This window comes from Hippocampus zosterae, chromosome 1 (assembly GCF_025434085.1).
Source record: "Hippocampus zosterae strain Florida chromosome 1, ASM2543408v3, whole genome shotgun sequence".
Taxonomy (NCBI): domain Eukaryota; kingdom Metazoa; phylum Chordata; class Actinopteri; order Syngnathiformes; family Syngnathidae; genus Hippocampus; species Hippocampus zosterae.
In genome coordinates this window covers 35,400,346-35,417,436 of record NC_067451.1, presented here as the reverse complement: position 1 = coordinate 35,417,436, position 17,091 = coordinate 35,400,346, and the positions used below count along the sequence as shown (strand labels likewise).

Genomic DNA, 17,091 nt, shown 5'->3' with positions numbered 1-17,091 from the left:
AGGCTCCAGCACCCCCCGCGACCCTAGTGAGGATCAAGCGGTACGGAAGATGAATGAATGAATGAATTTGGTGTCATTGGTTGCCCGTTCAAATAGTCAACAATAATAATTACTAGAAAATACAGACAAATTGATGAAAAAAACATCTTTTATGATTGGTCACAATGACATTTGCCCAAAACTGTTTTGAACGACTTGATCAGTAAGTCAAACTACCAATACAATATGAAATCATACACATGTTTAGATAGAGGCCTGCATACAATGGATGACAAAAAACATAAATCTGAATATGCATCTGTCAGTTTTACTGCTATACAGAATTTGTTGACTCAATTCAACCTCGTTTTAAAGAACACCGTATTTCTCCTCACTTTGCCTATTTCCAATATTCCTTTTTTATTGCTTTTACCTCATTTTCTACTTACAGTATTATTACTTTACGAACCTTTTTTGGGGAGGTTTTGAGGCAGCAATCTTATTCTTGGGGTGCAATTAGGAAGTTAATAGCTTTGGTCATGTGACAATTTATTCCAAGCCGCTGCCACTGCATAAATTTCATCACTACCGGTACCGCTGGGTTGAAATGGCATCAACAAAAATGTTTTGCCACTTGCTTGATGACTGCTAATGCCACTGCTCAATGTCGTGTGCAATACTTTGACGTTTTTTATGTTGTCGGCTGCTAATGTGATTAAAAGTTGACAAAGTCAAACTTTGTATGTCGAAAAATATGTAAAATATTTATATGTCGGGGCGGCCCGGTAGTCCAGTGGTTAGCACGTCGGCTTCACAGTGCAGAGGTACCGGGTTCGATTCCAGCTCTGGCCTCCCTGTGTGGAGTTTGCATGTTCTCCCCGGGCCTGCGTGGGTTTTCTCCGGGAGCTCCGGTTTCCTCCCTCATTCCAAAAATATGCATGGCAGGGTGATTGAACACTCTAAATTGTCCCTAGGTGTGAGTGTGAGCGCGGATGGTTGTTTGTCTCTGTGTGCCCTGCGATTGGCTGGCAACCGATTCAGGGTGTCCCCCGCCTACTGCCTGGAGACAGCTGGGATAGGCTCCAGCACCCCCTGCGACCCTAGTGAGGATCAAGCGGTTAGGAAGATGAATGAAAATGAATTTATATGTCGCTAAATTTAACCTGGATGGTTCATGGAAGTCACGGACAGTCTGTCCATCATTTATAAACGAGAGTATTTAGTTTTAGCAGTAATGTTGAGTATGAAGTGATAAAGTGCTATGGGTAATAGTTTGTGGTCTATTTCAGGTTTCAAGTGTTAATTAAAAAAAAAATTGGGGTATCAACTAGACAAAAACTGATGTTGCTCATTCTTGGCGCCTAAGTCGCAACTACAGGTCCTCGCACAGTTATATAAAGATCTTTTTACAACTCACTCATGATTACGTTGTCAGAAGTGAAATAATTTACGATCGGGCGGCCGACTGAGGCCCCGCTTTCTTGTCTTTCGCCGCCGTTCGGCGAAGCTCTGGCTATATTTTACGCCGCCGTTGACCTCTGAACCTGCAGGGCAGGTCAGACCCGGGTAGATCAAGCCGAGTATTTGCGGCGAGCGCCACATGGGCCGCCAAAGGGAACCCACAAAGGCCTCGTCCATTAATCACAGCCTCCCCTTTGACAGAGGTGACCTCTCCTCTCATGTTTAAAGTCGCTAATCGCCGTCTGAAGGCGAACGTGCCAGACGGCCGACGCTGAGCCAAGATATAAAAACGTGTCGCGTTTGCTTATCTTTAATAAAGACCATTGCATATTTACATTTCGTGAACGGGGTCGGGCGGCCCGGTAGCCCAGTGATTAGCACGTCAGCTTCACAGTGCAGAGATACCGGGTTCGATTCCAGCTCCGGCCTCCCTGTGTAGAGTTTGCATGTTCTCCCCGGGCCTGCGTGGGTTTTCTCCGGGTGCTCTGGTTTCCTCCCACAATCCAAAAACATGCGTGGCAGGCTGATTGAACACTCTAAATTGTCCCGAGGTGTGAGTGTGAGCGTGGATGGTTGTTCGTCTCTGTGTGCCCTGTGACTGGCTGGCAACCGATTCAGGGTGTCCCCCGCCTACTGCCCGAAGACGGCTGGGATAGGCTCCAGCACCCCCCCCCCCCCCTCCACCGACCCTAGTGAGGATCAAGCGGTTCGGAAGATGAATGAACGGGGTCAGGCATCCACACAAATGCTGACAAAGTCTTGGTAAAACTCAGTCATTACTTTTCTGTTGGAAGTTTTCTTTGTGTGATGCCACTGCAGACTTTAAATGCCAAACCTCAATTACAAGATTTACAATTCATTGCAAGTTAAGTTTGCAGGCTTTGCTCAATTTTACTTCACTGGTAATAATTTCTGGTACACGGTCTACATGGAGAGATAGACATACATTGCATAGAAATCTGGTTTTAAGCAACGGTTATTCATTTTCTTGTTCTGTTTTATTTTACTTTCATTAAAATTGTTTAAATGTGCATTTTATTGTCTCTTTTAGAATGTTTGACCACAAGGGGGGCCAACCTTTTTGGACCTAAGATCCATCTATCCATTTTCCGATCTGCTTATCCTCACAAAGGTCGCAGGGGGTGCTGGAGCCTATCCCAGCTGTCTTTGGCCGGTAGGCGGGGGAACCCTGAACCAGTTGCCAGCCAATCGCAGGGCACACAGAGACGAACAAATATCCATGCTCACACTCACATCCAGGGACAATTGAAAGTGTTCAATCAAGCTGCCATGCATGTTTTTGGAACGTGGAAGGAAACCAGAGCACCCGGAGAAAACCCATACAGGCACGGGAATAACATGCAAACTCTGCACAGGGAGGCCGGAGCTGGAATTGTACCCGGTACCTCTACAGTGTGAGGTCGACCCACTAACCACTGGATCACCGGGCCGCTTGACCTAAGATCGACCCATTACCACGCACGGGCACATTCGCACATACTTACACACGCATGTCATGATGAGCATCAGCCATTACGACCCCTAAGATTAACGAAACAGTGAAATAAAGTTGACCCAAGAGTTTATAAAAAGGAAATCGCTCTCTACTTTAGTGGGAGACCTGACGCGGAGGCATGCGACGTACTTTTACAGCCTGTTAGCTATTGTTGCTCACGTGCACCGTTTTAAAATGCTTCTCGCGGCGAGTGCCATCAGTGAAATGTGCATGAAAAGAACTTTGACTGATAATAATAATGATAATAATAATAATTATATAAATAATGAAAGCTATATCGCAACAGCTCTGATCACAAGCTGCAATTGAAGACTGCTGACCGCTAACAACCTCCAATGATGCAGGTCACGTGCCACTGTAGGTTAAAGGTGACCTGCTTTATTTAAAAATGTTTAAATACTGTTTGTGAAAGTGAGACTTATAGGATGATTAGGGTGCAGTGTGAATTAACACAAAAATATATTACTAACATGCACAGAGATACACAAATGTTTGGGGTTTTTTTTTCCTCTACACTCCTCGCGATCGACTTGGGACCAGCCGCGAGCTACTGGTCGATCGCGATCGACGTAATTGGCACCCCTGTTCCACAGTATAGTAATGGTAAATATACTACTTTACGTCAACTTGAGTCTTTCTCAAGACTTAATATATTACTAGCTGGTTCGCCGCCCTCCGGGCGGCTCATCAGCTAGTTCCTGCGGAAGGCTGGTAAGGTGGTGGTTCGCCGCCCTCCGGGCGGCTCATCAGCTAGTTCCTGCGGAAGGCTGGTAAGGTGGGCCTTCGGCCCACAAAAGTGTTGTTGCTTGGTTCAACTTTTTGTTCATCTTCATTGCTTATCGCGGAAATAAAGAGATGTTTAGCTCTACTAAATAACTAACAATTTCATTGCAATGCTAGTGGGTAGACAACATTTTTTCGCTAAGATGCCCGCGCGATCGTAGTGAGCCACTGCCTGAGCGGCGCAGTGGCGGCGCGCAGTGGCGGCGCGCAGCGGCGCGGTGAAGTAGGTACGTTTTGAAAAGGGACAGACGGAAGGACAGACCGCATGCGGGACGACGCGCAATATATATATAGATTGCATTAAAAAAATCCATTTACTATTGCTATTGGTATGGCGGCTTGGTAGTCCAGTGATTAGCGCGTTGACTTCACAGTGCAGAGGTACCGGGTTCAATTCCAGTTCCGGCCTCCCTGCATGTTCTCCTCGGGCCTGCGTGGGTTTTCTCCGGGCACTCCGGTTTCCTCCCACGTTGCAAAAACATGCATGGCAGGCTGATTGAACACTCCATATTGTCCGTAGGTGTGAGTGTGAGCGCGAATGTTTGTTTGTTTGTTTGTTTGTTTGTTTGTTTGTTTCTGTGTGCCCTGCGATTGGCTGGCAACCGGTTCAGGGTGTCCCCCGCCCGCTGCCCGAAGACGGCTGGGATAGGCTCCAGCACCCCATGCGACCTGAGGGGGGTTTTAGCAGTTTGGAGAATGAATAAATGAATGAATGAATATTGCTATTACTGTCATCATATTTTGCCATTTGACAAAAGGTACCTACAAAACTGTAATACTCACGCAGGTTATCAGTTACCCCAAATAGAATGCAATCTTCTCCAACTATACAATCTAATAAATAAATAAATCTAATAAATAAACCAAACCAAAATAATTCCAACTCGTAAAATCATAAATTTTCCTACGAGTGCCCTGCTTGTGGTCACACACTTAAACAATGAAACATGATGCCTATTAAAGGCCAAGTGTGAAGTAATTTAATGAAATGCCAAATAGGGTCACAATGAAATTACTTAAACATTTTCCACCAAATAAAGCATGAAAAAATCATTTATATGTTGTATATTTGACAAAATTATCGATTTTTCGAAGTTCCAGCCTGAAAGGGGCGGAACCCGGTAGTGAAACGTCACACGGAGGACGATGTTGGCAAGTCTCCATACGGCCACATGCAAAAAAGCATTTCAAACAATGATTCAAATAGCGATACAAGCGATCGATCAAGCGTAAGTGAGGATATCCAAGTTTTTGAAGAGTTGGATGAAGAAGAGGATGTTGGAATTTTACATGTTGGACCTTACGTGTACGAGCCAGACGCTAATCAGGATGCAAACGTGCCCAGACGACCTGACATTAGTGATGGGAATTCCGGCTCCTTTTAGAGCGCCGGCTCTTTTGGATCGGCTGCCTAAAAAGAGCCGGCTCTTTCGGCTCCCAATGGCTCTTCAGTTCTTTTGTTGCTTAAATTAATTTAATACCAAAAATAACGTAATAGTATGTGTAAAATGAGGTACTAATGCAAAAAATAGACATTATATCAAATATTTATTATTTATATGGCTTTATTTATATTCTTCTGAACATACTCAACATGGAGTGCTACAAAAATAAAAACAAAGTACAAAGACCCATCTCAAAACAAGGTAGTCAAAAAGTTCCAATCTCTGAATGTGTATTTTTATAAGCTTTTAACTATTTACAGTAAAACAACATAAGTAAGCTTTGAATACCACACAACAAATTATAAATTAAAATTTGTAAAACAAAAAGAAAAAAGCAGCATCCAGGTAAAGGTTTTAGCTTGTCTTTAGCGAAGATTGGCATGAGGAAAAACCAAGTGCCTCAGCTTTGAGGGGTTGATCCTCTTTCTCCTCTCTGTTAATATTTGCCCTGTTTTGGAGAAGATTCTCTCTGAGGGGACAGATGTTGCGACAACACACAGCCAACACAAAATGGATGAAAATCCCTTGCAATCATTTTACCCAGTTCCATATCAATTGTGTTCTGTTTTGCTGGTTTTATAGCTTTTTGCATAAAGTGCCTCATAGAGCTCTGGGTTGTACATCTAGGCAGTTGTGACATTGCAGTAGCAGCAACAGTTGCAGACACACTAGCACCTTCATTAATAGCTGGTCCCCTTGCTCGTCTTTTCTCTTCAAATTGTACTGATGGGTGGATATTTCTGATATGCCTGTGCAGGTTATTTGTGGAGCCTGATCTATGGGATATTTTAACCTTGCACAGTCTACACGCTGCCTTTGAACTATCAATTAAATTGAAATGAGTCCATATTTCACTGCGTTTCCTATCCATTTCTCACCTTTCCACTTTCCACCATGTTGTTTTTTTCACTAACTAGCTCTCTCGTCTCCTCATCTGTATTGTTCGCGTGCTGCTCAGTGTGCTGTTGTGTGTGTGTCTCTTCTTTAACCCCTCCCCCTTCTCTAAACTGCAGTGTGTGTGTGTGTGTGTGTGTGTGTGTGTGTGTGTGTGTGTGTGTGTGCGTGCGTGCGTGCGTGCGTGCGTGCGTGTGTAACCCTCCCCTTCGGCTCCCCAATGAGGAGCCGTCCCCCAATGAGGTGGAGGCCGGCTCCCATCGTTCACTTCAAAGGCCGGCTCGTTCGCGAACGACACATCACTACATGGAATGGAGTGTATTTTTATGATTTGAAGATGCAGGCATGTGCACATAATTTTATGTTTTTGTCTATCTGATGTCATTGTTTTAAAAAATCATCAGACTTCATGTTCAAGCAGTTAGCCTACTTGGTACTTGAGCATTCTTTTTAGCAAATCATTTTTTGACTTGTACATGAGAGATTTTTGGAATGACTTTTTTAAATTTGTACAGTATTCCATCCATATACTTGTATAATTTGAATCAAATGTTTTCATAAACAACTGAATTATTGATTGATGGGTATAGAATCAGAATCAGAATCGTCTTTGTTGGCCAAGTATTTAGAAGACACAAGGAATTTGTCTCCGGTATAACACGCTGCATTAGTATCATCATAAACAAGTACATGACAAGTAAGTATGACAGGACATTCCGTAATGCAAGTGAACCGTAGTGCGATGCTACAGTGACAACTGTGAGCAATACACTTGTTCAATAAAATATATGCTGATGGTGTCATCGCTCAGTATTTTACTTTTGTCATTTTTTTAAATTTCAGGTGTACTTGTGGTAAATGCCAGCAATTGCCTACAGCAGTCGAATGTGTTTGCTGCCATGAAATTCAAGGAGGAGTGACTGTATGTCGACAAGGACAGGAACACTTCAATCGGGTGCTGGACTGCATCACCGACCATCCTGGACTCAATGCTGTGTGCCTAGACCCATATGGATTACAGGTGGCATGCATGACCTACAAGCAGCAGTACAAAGGCAAGGCATTTGATGGGCCCCAGGATGCGCTGATGCTGGAAGTTTCTTGGTCAGGACAACCGTGTTGCTCCCAGCGTGTCTTGTATCAGGGCACATTTTCCACCACGAGGACAAAAGTCAGCTGTATTTAAAGGTTTTGTGTTTCACAGAGAAATGTTCCAGAACTGTGATTTGGACTGGTTTTAGAGTGGTTACTGTGGACATGTTGTCTATCACAAAAAAATACTGGAATAAAAATAAACAAATGAGGACAACTGAATACAGGGAATGTATTTTTTTTTTATTTCCTGAGGAATCTAGTCTGGTGCTCGGCAATAACGGTTGACTTGTCCGGTCTGGTCTGTTCAGTGCTGCTGTCAGAAATTACGGGTCGACACACACATCACCAGTTCTGTACTTATTTTGTCACTTTCTGTGGTCTGCCAGCATTTTTATTATAATGTATAGCAGAAAGAATTATTCTGGAATATAACAAAAAATGCCTTATCTTATTTTTAAAAAAGAAAATAACTTTATATCTCGAAGTTCCAAGGTATGACAATATTTCAATTTTTTAGGGTTAACTAGCAGGCAACATCTAACCAAAAAAAACTTGGTAATAGCCACGCTTTTTCTCTAGTAATTGGAGGATGTAAACAACTATCGTGCACGTTCTGCTGGTGGTCCACACATGCCAGCCACTTCTGCTTCTTTTCCTCCGGTGTTTGGGAGGAAACTACACACCAGTACAAATGGCACTTCAAACTTTGTTCCCAATCCTTCAGGATCGACATGCTCTTCTTTTTGGCCAAGGAGTCCAGTTTCTTGCACATACCTGTATATTTATTATTTATTTATAATATGATATGAAAACTCGTGAAGTGACGTGCATGATATATGACATAATCCCAAAACTAGTGTATTTATAAACATTGAAACACATTAACCTTGAGCAATGCGCCAACAATCATAATAATGGATGACTTGGGTCCAATCCTCCCTTATCCTTTTCCCCACCTGGCGCTGGCGATGCCTGTCAGTGACAACTTTTGCATTGAAGCCTTCCAACTCCGAACGGCATCTTTTCAGGCCCTCCAGTTCCATTCCATAGCTTCCCCCAGTCTCGTTACTCTAAAGGATAAATTTAATACGCGTCATGAGAAAATAATTGGCATGCAATTATGCCGCATATAATCTACAAAGCAGTTCACTCGCAGTTTTCAGTCGCACAGTTTTCCAAGAGGACGTGTCATGTTCATTCGTCAACAAAGCAGCGCTGCCAACCTATTGAAATGTACTTCCAGAACAATTTGTCTGACTGCCATTATTACTCATCGCTGATATGAATAGCATCGATCGGGGTTTGCCTCAAGCCGAAAACTAACGTCGCTATCGCTAGCTTCTCCTGTTCAACGTTGCTAGCTTCTCGAGTTAGCTTTGGGCTAACGTCGCTACCTTCTTCTGTTCATTCCACAAGAGTTGGCAGCTATGCTACTTTTCATTCCATAAGAGGTGGCAGCTATGCTTTGACAAAATCATAATCCTCTATCCAAAAATCACACTTACTTTTTTGCAAATCCTTGATCATAAGCAGACCGGTTGAGAAAGCAGTCATCTTTGAAGTGGAGATGGCAGAGAACACTCGTCGATGATGGCGTGAAATTTATTTGCTTCGTGCGAATAAAAGATGTCCATATAAGTGCCCTGCTATCCTTCGGCCACTGGCACAACTTTTCTGTCGATTGCGAACAACACATCGCCACACACCGCCGTGGGATCTTACCAACAAGCAATGCAACAATGCTGTTCAATGGAAGGACTTCCCTCGCAATTTCTCCGTGTGACGTCATTTCCGAAGATTGCCGAAGAAAAGCATTTTCGTTGTCAAGGGCGTTGCTACGGGTTAAACTAAGAATCTGGAAGGGTTGCCTTAAAAAAATAACGGAAATATGCTTATAATTGTTCAGCCATTGATATTACTCAAAAACACGGTTGGCCAACTTTACTTCACACTTGGCCCTTAAATGGCTGTGTGAACCACTACACCATCAATGTACAGAATACATATCGAAGTATCACATCCTAATGTCTGGGAACATGCACAAGTTGTCCGGTGAGATGGATTGTGCCTTCACATTGCCACACTTGAACGCAGTAATATCATATTTCATTTGACTGCATATTTATAGCGATGCTTGTGAGTGATTAATAGATTATAAAGGACCCTTGACTCATCCTGTGATCATTGAGTCCACTGAGCACACTCCTGAGGTATGTGCATGTGATACGGGTCAGGCTCTTAAACTTTTATGTGTGTCCACTATGAGGCATCCTACGAAGTCAGTAAATGTCTGCACAAATTAACTGTTTTATCCATCTTTTCCCAGTGATGAGTCATGGTAGCACGCTCCAAAGCTAACCGGGCTAATGGCAAACATGACTGATTGGAACCATGTGGAATTTTATGCGATCCTGGCCAGATATTACTCACTGTCACATTTGTCACACACTTTATTACCTCTGCCAAGACTGAAAGTGAAAAGGTACAGTCAAATCTCAAGCCTTCAAACGCATTCTGGAGTGAAATGTGCTGCCGGGTGTCGGTTATAGTCTGGGGTCGCTTTGCTCATTCCAGCAAATCGTGTGTTGAATCTGCCCATGGTACAAGGAAATCTCAAGCCCAACATTCTGGAGCAAAATGTGCTGCCAAGTGACAGGAAGATTTGTCTCAGTCACTGGTCTTCCAAGAGAATAGAAAAAACCCGCAACTCAAATTGGACAATATTGCTGGTAACCGATTAAAATAAAGAATGAGCTACTATCATAATTAAAATAACTTGAAACTGGCAAAAGTAATGAATAAAAACATAATTATTTCAAAAATTATTTTCATTCATTAATTTTCTTCTTAATTTCATTAGATTGTTTTGGGGGGGTCTTGTAATGGATGTCATTTGTCACGTTTCGGTTTTGCGGTCTGGCCAGCAGGTGGCATGAGCGGTCTTCCTAGCACACCTGCTGGCAATCGTTAATCAATAGAGGCACTATTTAAGGTTTCCAATGTCCTACATTTGTTGTGGGAGTATTGTTTATGGCATTGCTAGCCCCACTGTTCATTGACTTAGTGGCTTTTGACCTCGTCGTGATTTCGCGTATAGTTCTCGGTACGAAGTTTTGTGTAAGTACTCTTTTATTTTGATGATCTGGCTTTTTGTGCGTGTACAAAGTGTTACATTGTTTTTCGTTCATAGTTTGCGGGCTTTACTTTCCTTTCTTGCTCTTTTGTGCAAGCACCTTTTGTTAGTCGTTTTTGATTTACCTCCTGGTCCTCATTGTGGACCAGCGCTTTATGTTCTCGCCTTATTTTCGGTGCGATTAAGACATTAAATTGTCTTTACTTCGGGGACCTTGTTTCTGTCTATGTTTTTTGGATCCCCCTCCCAAACTCGGTTTATCCGAGTCCTTAACATCATTAGATTGTGCAAGTGTATCCAATGAAGTGTCTTGTGAGCACACATTACATGATACACGGCTGGCAGTAAGTGAGTGGACGGGTTGAATCGAGAGAAAAAATGAAAACAAAGCACCAAAGTCTATTAAAAGGCGCGCAACTTAATGAAACAAACAGGTGTATCCCCGCCGCTTCACTTTAAAGTGCTGCCAAATGTTACCAAGCCCATTACGTGAGAGCCAACAGGAACAAGAGGGGCGGACTATTTGTTTGTTTTTCCAGATGCAGCGGAGAATAAACACATCCTCATGTTGCGAGCAAAGAATATTTATACCTTCACCTGCTGCCAGCGTGAACGCGGAGCAAACTTGTTACAGGATGAAAGCGTTTTTGGAAAGGCCTTGTTGTGGGCACATCTGATTCTCACTGATAAAAGCCGCTTTTATCCTAGTGACGGCCATGATTAATCATTAATCGCAGTTAAATTGCGTGACTGTTGATTAATCAAGTATTGAGCCAAAAAGGAGCTCAACCACGGGGGCACTGTCGAATCAGTATCAACTGCAGTGTTATTGCCCCAATTTATCTTTGCAATTCAAGTCATTGTTTGTGTGAAGTGAAAAAAAACGTGCGCAATTAAGGTACTTAATTGCTCTCGCATTTGGGCAGGGAGAGTCACAGATGCACTTTCAGCTGTTTATCAAACGGGCCAAGATACAAGAACAAAATGAACACTGACAAGGAGCTCCTATCGTCCACAACTCACTCAAAGATGCTCACATCCCAACTTCACCGGGCATCCCAGCTCTCTGTGTCACACACGACACAAACACAACAGTATACAGTGATTACGCTTCTTAAAATCAGTTTATTCATTTACATTGTCCTTTATGTTTATGTTTCAATACTGTGCTCTTTATCTGTTAAAACATCTCACAAAAGTCATTGTGCTGCCGCACAACTGGAACAAACTTACAAATATATCCATCCATCCATTTTCTATTCCGCTTATCGTCACTCGGGTCGCAGGCATGCTGGAGCCGATCGCAGCTGTTTTTGGGCAGTAGGCAGGGTACACCGAACTGGTTGCCAGGCAACCGCGTCCCATACATAAACAACCATTCCCGCTCACTCTCACACCGAGGGACAATTTAGAGTGTTCAATCAGCCTGCCATGTACGTTTTGGGAATGTGGGAGGAAACCAGAGTACCCGTAGAAAACTCACACAGGCACGGGGAGAACATGCAAACTCCACATAGGAAGGCCTAGCCGTGGTCGAACCCATGATCTCTGCACTGTAAGCTCAACACTATGTAGTCTATCAAAGCTTAAAACAGTTTGTCTCATTGATTTATTTTTATTAGATACATTTAATAAAAAGCATTATGGAATTTAAAATGTATATTTGATATTGTTTTGTTTCTCCTGATGATATATTATTATACAGTATAATAGTATGGGTGAAAATGGTGGGGTGTATCGAACATATGCACTCAAAAAATAATTTACACTAAATTCCATTTAAACACACAAAACATATAGCGGGTCATATTGACAAATGAACATTTTGGATGGACCAAAGAACTTTTTTAGGTTTCCGAGGAAGTTCCCAGTGAGCCTTTCTTGTTGGTAGGAGAGAAGAAACAGCAGGATTGTCATTAAAAGACTTGCAGAGGCGACATCGGCTTCTTTTCATGATGCAGTAAACATATAAGAGTTACACTTCATATAAAATGAATCCAGATAACCCAGTGGGGGATTGGTCATTAGTTTATTTTTCAAACTGCGGTAATCTTCAATAACACATCTGCTTCATCAGTCTGTGTGAACTTCATAAGCTGAAATTTTCAAAAACGTTTTTACATGGTGTGTGTACCTATCAAGGCCCTCACTGTTTATAATTATTCTTCAGCCTTTTTGGGGCCCCTTCATGCCCACAAGACCAACAGTAACTGCATGCATTCTGGTGAGAATGTACAGTATGCTTTTTATGGGTCCTGAAAATGACCCCTCAAAACTCATTCACTAGCCACACCTGGAAAGTTGGGAAAAAATAGCCTGCAAAACTAGTTTGATAGATGGTCACACAATTACGTGAAAATGTGCGACCTTTTTCTCAAAGATTTTCTCAAAAAGTCATACAAAAAAATCCCAAGGATTTTAGCCTAATATTGAACAGGAAGTCAGCCATTTTGTTTGGGAGCACCCATTTTGATGAACCCCCAAATGGGAAATCATCCCAACTAGTATTGATTGGAAGCAGGTACCCTAGATTATGATGATGATGATGATGATGATTATGTGGAGGAGGAGGACACCTTCAATGAAGTCATTTGGTTACATATTTGGTTGTGTGATTGTATCTGCTGCAGGCAAACATTTTTGTCTGGGAACTCACTTGAATGTACAATGAACCATTTTCATCTCTGTAATTGTGAGAATTGTTGGATTGTATTGTACATGCTTAGCTGTGAGCACCCCCCCAACCCCAAAGGGTAATGTTTGAAAATAAGAGAGAATAAAGTTTTGAGGGCTTCTATCGATGGGGTTAAAATTCTCAGTTTTCAATTATTTTGGTCCTTATGTTTGCAAATAATGAGTGTTGACTGTATTTCTACGGATATTTTGAGATTGTATTTTTATCAAACAATGTTGGAGGGAGAAACAAGGTTGCACACAAGCAACCATGACCATCAACTACAGAAATGCTCACCCCTGTCATACAAACCAAGATTATCTTTATTAACGTGCAGGGAATGAATTTACAAAATGCTGTAAGACTCCAACCTTGATTGCTGTTGAGTTGGTTAGCAACAGAGTTCAAATGCCCGCCGCAGATTGCTCGTTTTTGTGCGTATTTGAACAATAGCCTTTTTGGCTGTGTTTCCAAGCTACTTAGTAAGATTGTGTAAAAATATCCATAAAACAACATTGGAGGCAAATTTGATGTTTTCTTGCACAATTAGGAGTCAATGATTCAACACGTTGAGAGTAATGGCGTGGAACTACAGTACTCCAAGAACACGGACTCCCTCATTTTCTACTTGCATGATTGTATCCATGCAAAGGTTGGGAGTGGTAAAAGTGAGGCTTTGGTGCCAAAACTTGTGAACAGATGTGCATTGACTGACTGTACCTAGAGCACTAATGTATATAATTCCACTGCATTTTGCCCTTCTGGCGTGCACGGTTAATTAAAAAGGTTGCAATTCAGTTATGGTTGAAATGCTTGGCTTTGTGTGTTTTGCTGAATGTAAAATCAAAAGGCTGTGTGCTCTCTGGTGTCCATTTTCTTTTTGTTTTTATGTAATTGCAGTATATGTCTGGATCTGAATAATAATATTTTGTGATTATGTAATGAAAAACTGGATCAATTTTTTCCAATCTACCTGAATTTTGTAATCTGGCATACATAGATATATTTTTTAATACAATGACTGGGAGCTCATGGTCTTCACAGGCTTCTGCGATTGATCTTGTTTGTTTGGCTCGGACCCAGCGTCACACCACATTTAAAAGACTGGTCTGCGCTCCAGACTTCTTAAGACGTCATGCGCTAAACCAACATGCGGGATGACGCGTCCCTGTGCGAAAAACCATCCTGGCCTCAAACGTCTGCACGCAGATAGGACCGTGTGATGGAGTGTCTTCGAGCTGCTCCGTAAACAGAAATAAATTTTGCGCTGCACGGGCCTGTGTTGTGGAAGTGGCCACTAGACTTGGCACCCACGCAGATAAAAAGAATATGTTTATATAGTCAGGCGGCCAGCAAATCAAACAGCTTTCAGTGAGAGAGGCAGGAGTCCCCGATGATGCATTCATGATCAATCAAACACCATCTGCTCTTTCAATTACTGGCAGGCATATTTTGTCATCTACTGCACAGTGATTGGGCAAAATTGAGGTAAACAAATGCAAGATCATGCACTGACGACAATTTAGGGTAGCCCCTTTGTTGAACGCAAGTTTCAAATTTGAATTTTCAACTTGAATGCTGGGAGGGCCATGACAAACTTCCTAACCAGATACAGTATATGAAAGTGATGCTATCCTAGATGGACAAAATATGTGCATACATCCACAGTACATGCTCTCACTAAATTTAATTTCTGATAATACTAAATAACAAATCCACTAAATGATAGGTCTACTTTAAAACAAAATGGCAGACTTTTTCTGGCATCGTTCTCGTGAGTCTTTTATGTTTCGTGGGCCTTTTATGTGGGTCTACACATGCCTACCATTTTTTTTGTTTCTCAGTAAAACTGGCCAGATTTATCCACTGCTTTTGTTCGTCTTTCCGAGATGTTGACTAATAAGTGAGCAGACAGACGGACGACATAGGGATTAAAAATTGGATTAAGCAGGTCTCAAAACTGTCTGTTTTGTTTTCAGCCGCAGCTGGAGTGAAGGGCGTTTCCCTCTAGCAGGCGCACCTGTTCCGTGTTCACCAATCAAGCCTGCCATGTATTTAAGGACTACCAAGCTGCCAAATCAGTTGGATTGTTGACCTTGCTGTTTATGATCAAGTGTTGTTTTCTATGCCAAGAATGGGTCCATGAGGCGTCATGAAGCGTGTTGACACAATGACACAATGTGTCGATACTGTGTCACTGACCACTGACTCCTGCTGGACTTAAAAAACCCTTGCAGGCAACCCACTTGACAGCCTGAACTGACTGATTTGATGATGAAGTGTATACAATATCATTCACAATCATGCATTCATATTGTATCATTCAATATGTTTCACTAATGTGAAAATTATGTGAATGAGGATGCTTTTGGGTGTTGTCTCCACACATTTTCCTTTAGAAAAAGAAGATGTTCCAGTGTTTTGAATATCAGTCTGTTGCGTTTCTTGCATGCTATTTCCCCTGCTGTGGAGAACACATGCTTACATGGCACCAATGATGCCAGAGTACAATGGAACTCCTTTGTGAGGTGGGAGAGGTTTTGGTCCTTCCAATACAACACCGGGTATTGATTCCGTGCAATATTCCCCTCTGTCAGGTATCTATCGCTGGATCTCAGATATAGCATCGGCTGTTGCACCTCTTCCCAGTCTCCCCACTTCATCAACCAGATGCTGCCACAGGTCATCTAAAAAAACAAAACCTAACACAATTGGCATTTAGAAAAGTTTCCAAAAACAAACTAAAAATGATGAGTAACATGTCAGGTGTAGTTGCAGAGGTGCTTTTGTTGGTATATAATTATTTCTGTATGGCAAAATCAACATTTCAGCTGCAATAAAATATGTGAATAGTAGAGCCGTCAAATGATTAAAATATTTAATCGAATTAAAAATTCAACTGTCATAATGAAGTCAAATTCACTAAAAATTAATGGTGACTACTCACACATTTATGAATTTCCTTATATATATTTTTGTCCTATTTCCCCCCATTTTAATGCTCTCATCAACATGGAATCATGAATCAGTTTTCTATGTGCATAATGCAAATATTTACTGAAATAACAATTTCGATTTTCAATTTTACATGAAAATTTTTCACTTGGAGAAGTTATTCACACATAATCTCTCACACAATATTACTGTCCATCAACAACAGTGAAATTTTTTTTTTGTCACACAAGAGCTGCTTTAACAGCTCTTTTGATGGAATCAAAATAGAGCAATATAACATTATAAAGTGCACATCTAAGGTAAACTAGTACTCAGCCATGGTTGCATACTTCGTTTTTCTCAAGTTTGCCTTGAACACAGCTGTCAGGCTATGTTGATTCTGTGGGTCCTTCTTGCGCGGAATGTCGCTAGGTCGCGGCCACTGCACGGCTGAACTTTCGTTGTCATGTCACCGCCTCAGCGCACCGTCACTGTCAGACGAACACAGAGAAGCTCCACCCGCTCTATATATATGGACACGGAACAATGTAACCTTCCACACAAAATAGTTCGAAACACGTAACAATCGCGTCAGTGGCATACATCGTATACCTGTATGATACAGGCAACTTTGGTCTTGTCAGTGGAGCAATCTGGCGACTTTTTAAAAGTAAACTTTCCATTCATAAACTCTTTAAGTATCCGTTTTCGGTGTCTCGCGCTGCCGTGGCTGGCAAAACAAACGTGCGTGGACCTCTGCAGCGCGCTTGTCGTTTTGTTTCTGGTTTATTTATAGAGCAACGTAACATCCGCTGTGATGTATGCCGCGTTAATCTCGCGAGAAAAAATTTAATCCTGTTAAAATTCATTTAAATTAATGCCAATAAAAATGCGTTAAACTGACAGCTCTAGTGAATAGCAAACTAAGAGTTACCTTGAAATGGATTTGAATTAGAATGGAACAAGACATGTCATTAATCTGAGAGGCACTTGGTGAGACAAGGAGATTTGAATAAATAACTTATCCTCCAAAAGGAGATTAAAATGGTTCCACACAGCGGACAATTCGCGCGTCCCCGGGAGCTGCTCCATAATAATAATATGCATGTACTTCGACAAAAGCGAGCGAGGGTGAGGCCTGACTCGTTTCGGCAGGCGGCATGGTGTCGCTCGACGC

The 17,091-nt window shown here is 42.0% G+C and overlaps 2 long non-coding RNA genes across 2 annotated transcripts; one reads left to right on the top strand and one right to left on the bottom strand.

Moving 5' to 3' along the window:
• Positions 1 to 7,667: 7,667 nt before the first annotated feature.
• Positions 7,668 to 8,953, bottom strand: LOC127597741 (uncharacterized). The gene is made up of 3 exons (XR_007961707.1): positions 8,679 to 8,953; positions 8,060 to 8,243; positions 7,668 to 7,947 (listed from the first exon to the last, which is right to left on the bottom strand). It is a non-coding gene; the product is annotated as an uncharacterized LOC127597741 (long non-coding RNA).
• LOC127597852 (uncharacterized) lies at positions 8,279 to 8,844 on the top strand. The gene is made up of 2 exons (XR_007961782.1): positions 8,279 to 8,590; positions 8,625 to 8,844. It is a non-coding gene; the product is annotated as an uncharacterized LOC127597852 (long non-coding RNA).
• Positions 8,954 to 17,091: the final 8,138 nt, after the last annotated feature.